The sequence below is a fragment of the Dermacentor variabilis genome, chromosome 1 (assembly GCF_050947875.1).
Source record: "Dermacentor variabilis isolate Ectoservices chromosome 1, ASM5094787v1, whole genome shotgun sequence".
Taxonomy (NCBI): Eukaryota; Metazoa; Arthropoda; class Arachnida; order Ixodida; family Ixodidae; genus Dermacentor; species Dermacentor variabilis.
The window spans coordinates 244,534,358-244,552,091 of record NC_134568.1 but is presented as its reverse complement, the minus strand read 5'-3'; positions in this window follow the sequence as shown (position 1 = coordinate 244,552,091).

The following is a 17,734-nucleotide window of genomic DNA, read 5'->3' as shown; positions in this document are numbered from 1 at the left end:
ATTTTTATTGGCTCCAGGTGTATCAGTTGAGGTTTTGATTGCGCCCTGGGTCTGCGGTTTCCGCTTGGTCGGCACGATCCGCCGGCTCTGGCACTTGTGCTAGCATCTGGCGCATACACCGAGGAGAAATATGAGAAAAATAACCGAATGTGTTTTCAAACCACGATTACAATAATGCGAGAGAAAAGGTAACACATTTTGAGTTTATCGTCATCTCTGGTTATCGACACATTTTTTGTAGATAGTCCCTTTACTTGCCCAATTTTTTTACTGTTTAAACGCTTAGTTGAAGGACGCTGACGAGAAAATTGCGAAATGAATGCCAGCGGTTTCAGGACATATCAGGGAGGCCAAATTTCAAGGTCATATGCCCTACTCACCAGTCATCCTTTAACTCTATCCCCCTGCGTAGGGTAGCAAAGCGGACGTACGGCTGGTTAACCTCCCTACCTTTGCTTCATGTCCTCCTCCTGCTTAAGGGATACTCCTTAACCAAGTACAAGGCAGTCCGCCAGTTTAGTAAACTTGTATTTCTATTTTTCTTTCAGCAATACTTTCCACTTTGTATGACCTGGCGCGACGCTTCATTGGAGAGTCGGGCAGCCTACCCGATGGCTCAGTCAATAAGCGTGCTCTGAAAGTGAAATTCCTGAAAGTAATCGACCTAGAATATGACTCCTGCTGCGAATTCTTCTTTTTGTTTTTGCGAAGCATTCTTTTCTTTCTTCGAGGACTTTCCGGTAAGTAGGTATAGGTAGAAGATTCTTGATCTCGCCTTGTTTTGGGCCTAACTGAAGAAAATAAGAGTAATACTTGTACGATGGTAGGATCAAACTTCGTCTTCGCAACACAACACCCCGATTCTCTAACCGTTTGACCAAGGTACTCTTTTTCTTTATTACATTCTTCGACAATTATTACACTGTTAAACACTGACAACACATTGCTGAAGGACGCCCACCATTCTCAGGCGGGCTGTGCATAATTAAAATTTCTTCATATGTAATATCACCTCAAGGCCGCCACCTATCAGGAGGTTTAGGTAGCGTGCAGTTCATTAACATTGGACGCAATCGCTATAAAGCTTTCCCATACTGATCGTACATGAACATTTCATGACGTACTGCTACACGCGCCTGGCATAGACTGTGGAAGCCCAGAAGCATGACGATGTCTTAAAGCATCATCACTTCATTTTTTACGTGGAAGAAATTGCATTCTATACGGATAAACCTGAAGTTCCTTTTTAAGTGTGCGATGTAAAAATGTCCCAGTGATCACGCATAATTCTCTTCTGTCTATGGCAACTACTTTTTTTATTCAAAAAGTTGCTTTGAAGCATAGCGCAATTTACAACACAACGGGCGTCACACGTATACGAACAAGTTTGTCTCAATTAAATTAATTAACTAAATTCTGAGGTTTTACGGGATAAAACCACGATATGATTATGAGGCGCGCCGTAGTGGAAGACTCCAGGTTAATTTTGACCGCCTAAGGTTCTTTAACGTGCACCTAAATGTAAGTACACGGGTGTTTTCGCATTTCGCCCCCATCGGAATGCGGCCGCCGCGGCCGGGATTCGACCCCGCAACCTCGGGCTTATCAACGCAATACCAAAGCCACTATACGCCACCACAACGGGTCAAGTTTCTCTCGCACGGAAAGTCCACCAAAGGATGTTCCGCATCCGCTCGCTTTGGCCCTGAGCTGAGCTGGCTAGCACTCCCAGGGCTAGATCTAGTGCACATAAATGCCCACAATAGTGGACGGACTGATGGCCGTCGCCGTAGCACAATTGGCAGTACAACGCACGCGTAATGCGGAGGTTGTGGGTTTCCTTTTATTCAATATTTTCTACATCTGAATTTCTACGACCGCTAATTGCCCCGATGCTTTCCTTGACTTCCTTGCCAGTTGGCTTTATAGGATCGCTATTAACAAAACTCAAGAACCTCTGTTTCCCTTCTCCTCGTTGATTGAGCTAGCAGAGTGCACTAACTCTATCCTACACTGTTTCAAGCTTGTATAGCGGAAATTTCACAAGAGCCGGACGAAGCCGAACGTCGATGCATCGTTATAGCAGCGGAAGGTGTTTCTACGCGGGGCTTCGAGCTATAGGCATGAGGTTGCCATAGTAACAAGGTAATCATAGCGACGAGCCATAGAACAAGTTATTGCAAAAGTCGAGTTGGAGAACGGCTTCTGTTAACGGCGGCATAGGGATTCTGCTTAGGTATTTTTTTTTGTCTCTCTCTCTTTTCACGTTATATTTTTGTACCTCGCAGTGCTGGTTATTCTCTATTTTGTATGTTCAAACTTTCATGAACAAAAGCTCATATATATATATATATATATATATATATATATAGCATGGGCGTGCTCATGGAGCACGCGAATGAGCAAGATTGGTAAAAGTTTGCGTTACAAGAGATAACTTTTAACAGTATGCGTAAAGAATATTTTTCGGGCAGAAGTACGCACTTTTGTTTGAGTTACGCTTCAATATTCTCTTTTTCTTCTTCCTTATTTTATCTGTTTTTTAGAGCGCATGATTTTGTTTAGTGCAGTGAATCGTATTAAAGCGCCTTTTAGACGTTTATTTGCAAGTATCGGTAAAGTTCATAGATGAACATTATAATTAAGCTCAGGCTCAGGAAAATGACCAATCACCGACGGAGACATACGTGCGACGCGGTGTTATTGTTTCTAGAGCCGCTCAGGTTTACGTCTCAATGCTAACTTGTTCCGTGAAGCTTGTAATACGTTGCACATCGACTTACTTAGACGCGGCAAATAAAAAAAGAGAGAAAATGATGATGATGATGATGATGATGATGATGATGATGATGATGATGATGATGATGATGATGATGATGATGATGATGATGATGAATGTACTGTTTTGTGGCGCAAGGGCCAAGCATGACCAAAGAGCGCCTGGCCAGTGTTAATGAGTTCAAAGGGGAGCGACTAATTATGATCAGTGGATGTGACGGAGCTCTACCGTGGCCTAAAAGACGGTCGCTGTAAAGTGTGTAAAACCTGCATGTAATAAATTATGAAATGTGCGACGGACACAAAAGATATATATTTAAGGAATGACGATATACTAAAATATGTCACAGGCAAACATTTTCAAAAAGCACTACTGCCTTAACAGAGGCCCTGAAACGCAAGGACCTGAAGGCGTGGGCTATACAGAAACTACTATCACAGAGGCATCCTCTGGAGAGAGGATGCGCTACGAAATTATTGGGCTAGTAACATGCAAGACTACATCGTTCAAGAAACCTAGGACAGCATTAAAGTTAAAAAGCGGTTCTTCATCAAGAACCATAGCGGGATGGAGAGGGACACAACAGCGGTATGCCAGAGAAGAATGTTTCTCGCTCTTTCGGCTTCCCGACGCTCCACGAGGACACTGAGGACGCTGAGCCTCTCGCCAAATCTACCAGAGGTTGGAGGTTTATTTCCAGTCATATCAAAATGGTGAGGGCCACATGTGTGTCCTATTCTGAGACGACAGAATAGGATATCGGTTTATTGATACTTGTTTATTGGTTTATTGATACGGTTTATTGAATTTATTGATACTGCCATCTTTTACAAGACCTTAGAAGCGTGGGCATACAATATACAAGTAAACTCCAGTTGGGAACAGCAAATATAATTCCAAAAGAAATCATAAATCAATTCATGAATAAATAATCAGTCGAAATCAAGGAACAGAAATGCAAAAATATAAGATACAAATGCAACACAAGGATATTATGTAGTACATAAGATGTTAGGAAGTTTAATATGGGTTTAAAACATTTGCAGTGACGTTTGTGATACTGCATTATTAGTAATATTATTACAATCTGTAATCGTTCAGGGGAAATAGGAATGGTTATACGAGGTAATTCTTGCATTTAATGGTGTCCCTGTAAAATCGTGCCATTGTCTTGTGGTATGTCCAGAGGAGTACGATATAATGTTGCATGTGTTAAAATTGTATGGACCTTTGCTTAATTGAAAACGACAGGTGCGGTTTCTATGCGAGACAGGTAGCAAACAACTATCACTCAGTAGATGAGTGATAGATGAACGGCCGTACGAGTTATAAATAAACCGTACTGCTTTCTTTTGATCTCTCTCTAATTTGGCAGTGTTAGTTTTAGTGAAGGGATTCCAGATCATGACGGCGTATTCTAATATGGGATGAATAAGTGTATTATATCTGAGAAAGCGTACGCTGGGGGCATGAGCTTTATAGCACGTTGAAGGAGAGAGTTTGGGGAAGGCGTTAGCTGTGACGTTATCCATGTGTTCTGTCCAGGAGAGGTTTTTACAGATTCGAAGCTCTAGGGGCTTGTAGCAGTTCACTTCAGAAATATAATTATTATTAGCGGTATAGTTAAATAGGAGAGCCTTCCGTTTCTGTGTTATGTGCATGACACTGTTTTATCGTAATTAACACACATTTGCTATTTGTCACGCCAAGATACTACTTTTGCGAAATCGCTATTTAACCTGGCTTCATCCTAAGTAGTATTAATATTTTCTTACAACACAGGATTGTATGTGTACAATCTGATAGAAACCGAGATATTGGAGACAATGTCATTGATAAAAATCGAGAAAAGAAAAGGCCCAAGAACGGATCCCTGGGGAACGCCAGAATCAACAGAAACTGAACCGCAAACTGGCGACAGTTTTTTAGGTACGCTGAGATCTATGCGAGTATGTCATTTTTTATTACACTACCTTGTTTATGAAGAAGGTTATTCCGCGAAACTTGGTCGAATGCTTTTTTTGAAATCCACAAATATAGCGTTGGTCTGTTTTCCTTCATTTATTGCCTCTGTAAAATCATGTATGGTTTGGATTAGCCGAGTATTAGCAGAATATCGTCGTATAAAAGCATGCTGAGCATTGGTTAGAAAGTTATTTTTCTCAAGAAAGTCAGCTATATGTTTATGAATAATGTGTTTCAAAAGTTTTCGTGCTGTTGAGGTTAATGATATCGGACGGTAATTTTGAATAGATGTTGTGTCCTCAGTTTTATGAATTGGCTTGATTCTGGCCATTTTCCAGTCATATGGTAATGAGCATTCACTTAATGACCTGCTGAACAAGATGCGTAAGTATTTGGAACACCCCTCTAAATAACGCTTCAGGAAAGCATAGGCAATATCACCTGGCCCAGGAGGCCTTTTGACATCAATCTTCAACAGTAAATTTAGAACACCTGCTTAGGTGTTTGAAATGATTTGAAATAATCATTAAAGGCGTGCACACCAAAGCATCATCATGCTCACTCCTGCCGCTTACTGTAAATGTATCGTTTGATCGCGGCTTTGGGGTTCTTTGCCCCCAGAAGTTCTCTGGGGATGTTTTAACGAAGGAGGGCAACTCCGTAGAACAGTACCTTTCTTTGCCCCGGGCAATCTGCTGCTTCAATATTTCTGATTGATCCTACTCTTAATCCTTTTTCCATTCTTTTTAATTTTCTTCGGGAGCGTAACTTCTCTCGTGTGATCCGCGAGTTACATCTTGGAATCTTTTTAGCAATTTATGGAACAAAGAGTTCAAGGCACTCAAAATTTTGAAAGAGAGCCGGAGGGCATTCACATCGCCGTGAAAATTTTTGAAGGTATCATAAATAAGGCCTATCAAATCAATAATTGATTCATCGTGAGAGCGACAGAAGTTGGGAAGAAAATGGACGGTATCTTCGCAGTTAAAGTTTGCGTTATTCAAGGTCAGTATGACAGCTTGGTGATCAGAAATCCCAGTCGTTACATTGCAATCCACTTTTTCTTTAATAGTGCCATTTAAAAGAATCAGGAATTGAACCTGAGCCTTTGTGAACTCTAGCACTAAAGTCTACTTGTAACAGGTCAAATGCAAGGGAAATATCAAGCATAGTTTGTTCAATAGAGTTACTAGAATACGAGAAGGTAGACCAATCTATGTTGGGTACATTAAAATCGCCAGTCAAAATTAGCCTATCCTTCGGTTTCAAATGGCGCTGTAAATATTCTTTCAAGTTAATTAGCACCTAGACGGAGGAGTTAGAAGGCTCTAAACGACTCCGAGAACATATCTAACATTATTTTTGTAGAATTTACAAAATAAGCCATCTACACCGTAAATGTCAGGCATTTTGAAGATCTGCAATGAAGAGTTGAACAGTACGGCTACTCCTCCGCCCCTTCCTTCTCTGTCTTTACATAACACTCGGTAGTCTTCTGGAACAAATTCACCATCAAACACGCTGCAACTTAGCGAAGTTTCGGTAAGTGCAGCTATTTCTGCGTCATCAGTAAGAAGCAAACCTTCAACTTGTGTAGCTTAATTGACAATACTTCGACAGTTCACGTTTTACAGTGTGAACATTTGCTTTCTAACTGTGCTCCGTCATTCCTTCTTTTCATTGTGTTTCCGTAGCAGAGAAACCTAACTGTGGCCTAATTGAGTTGAGTTTATTACTTGTTTCGGCGCCCAAAAGCGTTGCTAGTGGGTTCGCAGTTTCATTCGCAAAAAAAAAAAAAGGCTTGAGATCTTTGTCGGGAATAGCAGCGGTAGGATTAATAGCTTGCGATGTAATTGATGTGGCCATTTGGTGTGCCAGCACATTACCCTCGATGCATCTATGGCCAGGAACCCAGCATATTGTCACATGTCTGCGAGATGAAAAAATATTCTACAAGTATGAGTAAAGCTCAATAAAAACGGGATTTTTGTGCTTTCTTAAGTATATTAGTGCTTTTACGAGACTTACTTTTATGAGTCCGTGAATATTATTACACTCTCCAGTTTTAATTTCTTTATGTGTTTAACCGCAGACTGCACAGGCTTCTGCAGTAAAGATGCTTGTATGAGGTTTCAATACGTCTGATTCAGAGAAAGAGGAACCAACAAGCACGTAAGATACGCCAGCATGCAACGTTGATGTATTAGTGTAGAATTCAGAGCAAGAGTACTTCGATTGGAGTTCATGGAAATGCATTTTAATTTCGTGCTCTAGTGCGTACTTTGTAACTTTTACGAAAGGTTTATCACATTCTATCAGCTGCCGCCCCCAAGGCGGCAGTAGCTTAGCTGGAGGCATTAAGCGATGTTCGAGGAATGGGACCTCCATTTCAACGCTAAGCTCCCTCACACGCAGTGATAAAGGCTGGCTCACAGAGGGTCGATTATGGAAAAGCGTATTAGACGTCAAATCGTAAAGAGTTTTAGAACTCAGATGTTCATGATTAGATTGGACTTTGAGGAAATATCTGAAGCTGATGTATGATCTCTGCAGATGGAGTGACAATCATTCCATCCTACGAATAAGCTTTCAATAGGGCTTGTTCTGAAAGCGCCGGTGGCCAGTTGGATACCTAGATGGTTAAAGGATTCTAGCATCTTTAGCGCGCTCGGGGCGGCAGAATGATATACTACAGCACCATAATTTAGTCGTGATCGAATGAGGCTCTTGTAAAGGTTTATTTAACACTTCCTGTCGCTGCATCATGTCGTGTTCATTTTAATTAGGCTCCTTGTTTTAAGCATTTCGTTTTGAGATACTTTTTGTGCGGAATCAACGTAAGCTTAGAGTCAAGTATCATGCCTAAAAACTTGTGTTCTTCGTTCACAGGTTTTTGTTGTCCATACAGTTCTACACAGGGATCGGGAACTAGACCTCTCTTTCTTGTAACAAGAATACAAGAATTTTTGTGGGGGTTAACTTTAAATCTGTTTTCGTCTGCCCACTTAGAGACCTTGTTCAAGCCCTGTTGTACTTTTCGCTGGCACAGGTTGCAGGATTTGACCCCTGTTTGTATGTCGTCTGCATATACAGAATAATATAATAATACAGTAATACAGTACAGTAATACAGTAATACAGTAATGACGCCCGTAGCCTGTTCATCTTAACGATAAAGAGTGTGCAGCTCAGCGCGCATCCCTGAGGTACGCTAGCTTCTTGTATAAATGGGCGTGACAATACATTGCCGATTTTGACGCGGAAGGTACGATTAGACAAATAGTTTTTTATTAGGTTTAACATATTGCCACTGAAACCCATTCCCGAGAAGTCCCTCAGAATTCCGTAATACCACGTTGAGTCGTACGCCTTCTCCACATCGAGGAATATCGATAAGGAAAACTGTTTATGTGCTAATAGGTCACGAACATTTCCTTCAATGCGCACAACAAGATCAGTTGTGGAGTGCCTTTCTCTGACGCCACACTGATAGGGATCAAGGATTTTGTTGAGTTCAAGCAAACCTATAAGTTGCAGATTAATCATTTTTAAAAGAGCTTACAAAGGCAACTTGTGAGAGCTATCGGGCGGTAACTTGTCACCGGGGAAGGGTCTTTACCCTGATTCAAAACAGGGACCACAATCGCTTCTTTCCATGCAGATGGAAGGTATCCGGCAGTCCAAATAGTGTTGAACAGTGCAAGTATAGTGTAACTTGTCTGTCAGTGAGTTTAAGTTTTTGATCATGTCATACATGACTCTGTTAGGTCCCGGTGCAGAGCTCTTGCATGCAATCTAGGTAACCCTTAACTCGACGATACTTGTTTTATTGGGATTTACGGACAAATCCCTTACATATTTCTATTTTTTTGTACATCAGGACTGATTGTGAGTAGTGGATTGAGCTTGACACACGTTCAAAGGGCTCCCCAAGTGAGTCTGCCTGCTCTTTTAAGGCATTCCCTTGGTCTTTCACCACAGGCAACGAGTGGATTTATTGCCCCTTTTACTTTCTTAAGCCATTCCAGACTTCCTACTCCATTGTGTGTATGAATTTACACCTGAGAGTAATCTAACCCAGCTTGCACTATTTCCCTGACGACGTGTCTGCCTTCCCTGGGATTTAATGTGCTTAAATGCTATAAGATTTTCCACATTTGGTGATCTAGGCAGTACGCCCCATGCTTTGTTCTGTCTCTTTGGCGCTTCTCTGCAGTGCTCGTTCCACCAGGGAGCACGACCTTTATGTGAAACACCATTCGTTTGTGGGATAAACTTTTCGACTGCATCAATAATAAAAGCGGTAAATATTTGACAGCATCGGCTGTAATAAATTGTTTATAAAACCTTGCGGGAAATAAGTAGATTGTTCAAAATGCTTCCAGTCATTCGATGGTAATTTCCTTCGAGGAATATGGGGAGGGTTGGCACGCTGCGTTATTAAGTTTAAAGTTACAGGGAAGTGGTGACTTCCAAAAGGATTGTTGATGAAATTCCATTCCAGGTCAGGCAGAAGAGAGGCAGAGCCAATTGCTAGATCTATCGATGAATATGAGTTGTGTGGGAGGTTGTAATAGCTGGGATCCTTCTTATTAAACAGGCACGGACCAGATGTCAGAAAATAATTTTCAATGATTCGACCTCTCGTGTCACAACAGGGGTCTCCCCACAAAGTGTTATGAGTGTTAAAATCACCCACAAGTATGTAGGTTTCTGGCAGTTTATCAATGAAGTTATAGAATAGAAATCTTTTTCTGGAGTTGATAGTTGGGTGGTATATATATATATATATATATATATATGCGATGGCGGCAAAACAAATGCAATACTTCGGTGCACCCTCGCTCGTGAGTGCGATCAGGAAGTCTCGGAAAAGAACTATTCGTAAGGAACCTTCAGTTTTTGGCAGCAACGCCAGCCACCCATCATGGAACAACAAGGGGATGCCGTAGAAAGCTTAAAACAGGTCCTGCAAGCACCAGCTGTACGTTATTGCTATAAGCAAATATGGTGTAACCAAGGTTGGCTACCCACACAAGGTTAAGCCTTGCCGCCCAGGAAATCAGAAGTAAAAGGAAGCGAGTAGAAGACAGGAAAGATTGAAAGTGAAAGAGAAAGGCGAAGATTTAAGATGCGGACAGGAAAAGACGACTGCCAGTTTCTTCCAGGTGTGGAGGCGCCGTTTATGTGAAGGCGAGGCCGAAGAGGTGTGTTGCCTCCGCCGGGGATCCTTAAAGGTCCGAACACACGGGATCAGCTCAACCTCCAGGATCCTCTTTTCCCTAGACATGGCTAAGCCGCGCACGGCTACACGCGGCTACAGGGTTCAACTTTCATGTGCAAAACAGAAAAAGAAAAGAACGCAACAGCGTCACAAGAAAAGAAAGAAGAAAGGAAGGAAGGAAAGAAAGAAAGAAAGAGAGAGAGAGAGAAAGAATGTAAAAGATATAATTGTGGCAACTGACTTTATTCGAACGTAGCAGCAACGTCTTTTGATCCATCAATGAAACCTAACTTCTAAGACTACCCGGAGTTAGACCAGGATTTGAGCGTAGCACGCTCATTAGTCAGTGCGGGTCTAGAATCGATATCGGATTTTGTCATAGGTGCTGCATTCGTCGTGGAATAGCGGAGGATCTGTGCAAACTTTGTTAGCGTAGCTAACAGACGGTGCGGAACGAAAAAGGTGCACAGAACCTGCTTTGATACTGCGATTTTTAAAATGTTTTTACAGTATCGGGGCCTGTCTCATCATGAAAATATGCTCTAAAACTCGATTAAGAATCTAGCCCACCGTTTACTTTGTACGCATATCACTACATGTTTACAAAAGCGAAAAAAAGAACGCTATTCACAACCGTCATAACCATAGAAAATGTTGGGCCGCCGCTATCACACCAGCTTGCTTGCTGAGTTTTCGTAGCTTAGAATAAAAAAAGAATAATTACTCAATTTTTAGTACCAGAGTAAACTGATAACATCGTAAACACTCTTACATTTGCATATTTGAAAGCTGTAGCGAAGGCTACATACCTTAAAAAATTTTGCAAGTGTGTTGACCAAGAGCTCCTTTTAAATCTGAAAAAAAAATTATTATTTTTATCACTCGCCGCGCCACGAGAGAGTCAAACAACAGTGCATTGCCTTTTCTCGAACGAGGCACCTTTTTCACGGTGTTACTACTTGTGTGATGCTTCCCAGCACATGTAAGCGGAGAGAAACAGATTTGAAAAGTGTGGGTATACCGACACTTGACTATAGGATGTCTATATAGGCAAACCATTGTTTATGCAAAAGCACACGCTGTCATTTCAGGCGTTTTTGCGGAATGGACGTCCTCTTCTACTATTTGTTGTGTTCGTATGATTTGCTGTGTTTCTTGCAGAGTTCGTGCGTGATCCGGTATCATGCATTGTAGCGATGAACTTTGGAAGCCGCTTGCGTGCGCTGTAAAAGCACAGAATGTATTTTGCCGATAGACAATGCTTAAAAAAAAAAACACGGAATGCGGGCGAGAGGTAAGCTTTCTCTTATTTTTATTTTTTTTTTACATAAAACGTAATTGCGATGTGGACCAAGCTTCTTGGGTGTTGGTGGTGCACGTTAGCCCTATTGTTTGTTGAAGTTGGGGTATAACTTTTTTCTTTTGTTGCATGGATGGAGAATTTAAAGATATACTCGTCCCAAGGAGCTTTATATTAATCCAGTGAGATTAAATTTGTGAAAGCAGGACGTCTGCCTGTTTTGACGCGTTAGTTTGTATGTATGTATGTATGTATGTATGTATGTATGTATGTATGTATGTATGTATGTATGTATGTATGTATGTATGTATGTATGTATGTATGTATGTATGTATGTATGTATGTATGTATGTATGTATGTATGTATTGTGTGTAGCGGCTGCAGTATGTTCCACATGTAATTTCTGCATACCTGTTTCAGCGCAATGCGATTACAACTGGAATTACACACACTTTTAACTGCGCTTGGTTTTCAGAATCTGACTGAACGCCGAATAGGCGGCCCTTTGAGCACGCGTTCCACAGCGAAGACCACGCCGCCAACGGCGTCGCGCGCGTCCGTCGGAGTGCACCGACACAGGTGCCGCCGGGTGAGCCGCGGCGTCGCTCAGGGCAGCCTGGCAGCAGCAGCATGCCGCGATGGCTCCCCCGTACGGGGAGGAGGTCCTTACCTGAGTTTCACCCCGGAACGGCCATCCGTGTCCGTGTCGCATCATAATGACACCGCGGCTGAACGCTAACGAAGCTCAGTGGCAGGTATCCCAGGAACACGCCATCATCAAAGAACTCATTAAGCCTGCCTCATTCCCGGCTATGTTCCTGGCCGGGCACAATCGCGTGCGAGTAGCCGAGGCGCCAGTCTCGCGGGAGGAAATGGGCGAAAAAGCCAAGACGAAAACGCCACGGCTTCCTTATAATGGCACTGTTACAGCAGCCCAGCGCGCGGTGGCCGCTGCCTTAGCAGGCGAGGCGACAGCGTATTTGCGGACGCCAAGTGCACCATGAAAGCCTCTCGGCAAAGCGGTCAGATCTCCCCCCACTCCCTTTCAGTCGTTCTTCCGCCGTTGCTTTTCCTTCTTTTCGCCTCCCATCATGCCCCATACCATGGTCCGCGACGCTGTCGCCTCTCGGCGACTGCCAAAGAAATCGGTCGGAGCCTGAACATGCTCGTGCCGAATCCTCTACTCACAGTGCGCTTCGCTGGCTCCGAAGCGCCCTCCCCCGGAGCTCGTGGAGGTGGATGAAAAAAAGGAGAGTGAAATAGAAAGAAAAGGCCTCCGTAAACTCCAACAGAAATGTGATTCCCAGGAATCGAACAGCACGCTTGGGTGAAGTTTTTAATTTGAAGGAGAAGAGGTTCTCCCGATTTGAACATGAGTATCCGCCCCGGCTTTATAAGGAAGGGGAGGCTGTGCCGCGTCTCTCTCTCTCTCTCTCTCTCTCTCTCTCTCGCTTTCCTGTTCTTTTTTTTTTGCGCCCCGTTCTTATATGCAAGGTTCGTCAATTATTGAACTGCGTGTGGCAGGCATGCGCTTCGTTCTCGTGCTAGAAAACCCGGGAGCCGTGAAAAATGTGAAATTGCGGATTTCTCGTCTGGGTTGTCGTGACGAAGTGGATAATGTGGTTTACACGCTATTTCTTTTAAACTTCTCTGATTTTTTTACGTCCCTCCGTCTGTGGATGTCATTAACAATAACCGCGGTGAGAAATCAAAATCATTGACCCCGTAGGATAGTAATAATTGCTTCAAGTTATTTCTTGGCCAGTACATCTCTCAGGCATCTGCGAAGTTGCCTATTGTATACATACCTATTGAAGAAATGACAGCCTCGTCATGGCGTTTCCCAATTTCGCGTTCACACAGCTCCTTGCGTGCGCAGCAAAATTCTGGTCTTTGAAGGGTATCACAACAGCGTAGTTTGCGTCTGGTAGCTGCTCAATACAGTTGCGCTTAAGTTCAACTTTCCTTGACACATAATTTTTAGACGGGTTTTCTTGACTAAACACATTATGTTGGTTTGTCCAACACCATGAGGTGAAAGCGACTCGAATGCTAGAAAGGGATATATATATATATATATATATATATATATATATATATATATATATATATATATATAGTCATATCCTAAGAAGCCAACAAACAAAGGCACCGAGGACAGCATAGAGAAAATGATATGCACTTATTAATTGAATAAAATAAATAATAAATTAATGGCAATGAAAGTGGACGAAAAAACAGCTGGGCGCAGGTGGGGCACGATCCCACGTCTTTGCAATACGCGTGCGATGCTCTCACCAGTTGAGCTACCGCGGCGCCGTTTTCCCATCCATTTTTCGGGGTATTTATGTTTTACTACTAGAACTAACCCTGGGAGTGTTAGCCAGCGCCACCACTCACAAAACCTTGGTGGTGGATGTGGAACATCGTTTCTGCTGCAGGCGTCACGACTGCTTGATCTTTTTGGGTGAATGCAACTGGTCAGTAAAGCCACACGTGCCACCTGAAGGCACCAATGTTGCCGGATTCGAGATCCTCGTTATGTAATGAGCGAGAAGAAAGAGGGTTAACCGAGGGGCCTGATATTTATTAATCATATCATAAGAAGCCAACAAAGGCACAGGGGAAATTACTTGTGCTTACTAGTTGAATTAAAGAAATGATAAATTAATGGAAATGAAAGTGGCCTAAAATACAACTGGGCGCAAGTGGGGCACGGACCTACGTGTTCTCATTGGGCGTGCGATGCTCTCACCAATTGAGCTATCGGGGCGCCGTTTTCCCAACCACTTTCAGGGGTATTTATGTTTTACTACTAGAACTGACCCCGGGAGTGTTAATATATAGATATAGTGGAAAAAATTTTCCATTTATTGTTCACTTCTTTGATTCAATTAAGAACGATAAGTAATTTCCCGTGTTCTGTCCTTCGTGTAAGGGTTAGCTTGCTTCTTATGACTAATAAAAATCGGGCTGAGGTCGCGGGATCGAATCTCAGCCACGGCGGCCGCATTTCGATGGGGGTGAAATGCGAAAAGACCCGTGTACTTAGATTTAGGTGCACATTAAAGAACCCCAGGTGGTCAAAATTTCCGGGGTCTCCCGCTACGGCGTGCCTCATAATCAGATCATAGTTTTGGCACGTAAAACACATAGGTACTTTTTGGCACGTAAATTTAATTTTAACGAAGTCGTTTTGTATGTTGCTTTCTTCGTCTTTCATATATACTACGCCTTAAGTTTCTTACGAGAATGTACTGGATGGTGATGTTATGTAAGAGGGTGCTCAGAGCACCTTGCCCAAGATAACAGATTTTGATCGTCCTCATCCCGCTGGGCTGTGATGTCGTCACAAGCTTGACCTAAGGTGTAGACATGGACGACTTCTACTGCAGCTTGCTTATTTTTGACAAAACAGTGAGAGAGAATGATTTAAGTGTTATTGCTGGCGTTTCATGTTGCCCTTTAAGATGGCCCACTTCAGACATCCTGCGCGGCCTTTCATACCGAAGCCTCTTCAATGCCGCAACGGTATATAATTGGGAAAGGTGAGAAGCGTCTGCGAGAACCGACCAGTGTGACACCGCTGTGCTACTGATCCCACGAAGCTTCATCAGAGGACGGCCCGAAGATTAAGATAAAAATGGTTATTTTGAAAGATATGGCGAGAGATTCTTCATGTCACCGGGAAGCCGCCGCAAATTAGAGGTAGTGCTCCTCGGCTTCCACTGCCGGGGAGCACTACTGCCATGCCATAACATATCAGTAGCGCTCTCCTTGCCTCTTGTTGATGTCTCAAGGCAGCATATGCGATACCGTTAGAGCGTGGACAGGATGAGCGTTCAGAAAATAGTCATGTCAGTTTTAAGTTCTTCCATGGTGAAAGGCACGCCCGTTTCCGGTACCCGAGTATCAGAGGTGACACTGGCGTCACCGCTGGTGCTTGCACCTTCGCCTAAGATTTTTGATACCGCTTCTAAAGACGGAAACATTTCCGTCGGACTTAATGGCGTATTACTCTACTCATATGGCGAACTGCTTCGGGAAATTGATGAACAGGACGGTTCATGCACGTCTATAGAATGGTATCTCGTGTGCTTCAACGTCTACCCAGCTTCCATGGCAGGTTTTCGTCGGAGTTATTTCATAATCCACAGCGTTATTGAACTCGCAACATTTGTCCAACAAAAGTAAGACGCAAGCGCATATCAACTGCTTTCTTTCTCGATGAATGTCAAAGGCACATGTTATAATATTACCTATGACGATAACGTCAACGTCGTGAAGTCTATCAAAATTGGCGGCCGCATGTTTTGATGTTTACACCACTATGTATAACCTGCCAATCCGTTTTCTTTTACAAACAGCAGATGACCGTACAACTTAAAATTACGCGTGCTTTGGTGTCCCTCAAGGATCAGTGTTAAGGTCCCACCTTGTTCAACGTGGCCCTTATTGGACTTTGAATTTTAACCAAGGACAATTTGCTTTCTGACATTTGCCGTTAGACTTCCGCAGTTACTTGCATTCAGGTGCGTGTGATACTCCTGTGGACAATGACCCTGACATCAGCATTTCTATTTGACTGTGTCCACCGACAAGTATACATTAATCGCCTTCACTCGCAAGCCTATGGCGTCATACCCAGCCTACATCAACGGATGATCACTTATGCAGGCTCATCGCTTTCGTGGAGCGCCCTTTGCGCATATCTGAAAAAAAAAGAAAGGCTGTCAAAAAGCGCATGTGCTCAAATTCATCTGTGGAGAAGCAGGGGCACATCGGTAGATTTATTACAGTATACAGCTAAGGCACTGTGGTTCAGGGATTTTAGCGGCTATAGCCGGCCGATGTTGCGCAATACGCCCAAGTCTAATGTTGACTCATTGGAGAGCTTACAAGGTCAGGAACTGGTAAAGTGTGCGGGACTTCTATGATATGATTCAACCACAGCAACGATCGTGGTGGCCAGAAATAATCAAATTAAGAACATGCATCGCCGTTGATTGTCTCGGAGCACGCATTCGTCATATTTGTTGCATCCGCGATCACCCCCTTGTACATCTTGCCCTCACAAAACCTTTGTGCCAGATTTTCGTTATCGCCAGCCATGAAAGCTGTCTTCCATCAGGAGCTACACCAGCAGTAATGCCTTCATCTCTATTGTGGTGTCTCCAACAGTCGCAGGTGTGTTTTAATATTGCGGGAATTACGAACAAGGCCGATCACACAAAAATAGCTGTGAGTGAGAAGGCGCTGCCATTACGAATAATGTATGTACATGTACATGTACAGAATGCACATGTATGTGTATGACAGGCTGGTCTGGTTCCCCAGCTCCACAGGTACCATTCTCATTGTGGTTATGCTAACCACGATTCAATTTAAACTTTCCCATACTACATCAACGGCGATAGACTTTGCTGGTCTGAATGCTGTTGGAAAATACGTCCCACAAGACTGACCTCGCAAGTGGATCATATTTAGCAAGTTAAAGGCAGTCCTTCAAAGTTCGTGGTTTGTCTTACACACACACACACACACACACACACACACACACACACACACACACACACACACACACACACACACACACACACACACACATATATATATATATATATATATATATATATATATAATTCAATGAGAAGTTCTGTAGGTCCGGTGCATAGGTAGATTTAGAAACGAAGGTGCACACTTACGAAAATTGCATCTTTAATGTTTTTAACGTTTCGGCCGTGGCACTGCCTTCATCAGAATAAACAGATACAAGCGCGCAGCCGCTTTTATGGACATGCGCACGTGGGTATAATCAGTAGTACATGCACGTGTACACTTGCAAATAATAATAATATTAAAAAAAGTACAGCAGCAAATATAACTTAAGCACGATAAATGATATGCATTAAATATCATTCACGTGTCATGATGATTGTACGTGAAGTACAGCATGATATCGATTGCGACATGGCAAAACTGATTTGGCATGCTTTGTCAATTCTTTACAAGGACAGGCACATCAATATATGGCAGAAAGGCACGACACTTTTCCTACGCTCTCGTTGATACCGGATGACACAGTGTTAAATTTGTGGATGAGAAAGGATTCTCGTACTTCTCGATCATGGTGCGATTTGAAACCTGATTGTATTATGGTTACACTGATATTGTCAAACGTATGACCTGGCAGTCGAACATGTTTAGATAATGGCAGGTGTGGCAAGCTGTTAACGTGTGATTTGTGGTTATTGAATCTGACACGAAAAGATGTTTCGGTCTGACCGATATACTGCATATGACACACTGAACATTCAAGCAGACAGATGACGTTAGCGCTGTCGCAAGTGAAGTCGCCGTTGATTTTAACAGAAAAATTGGATGTTGTGCTTCTAGCAGTCTTTGATGTGGTCATGTGTGTACAAACTTTACAACGGGGCTTATTGCAGGGATGACAACCAGCAGG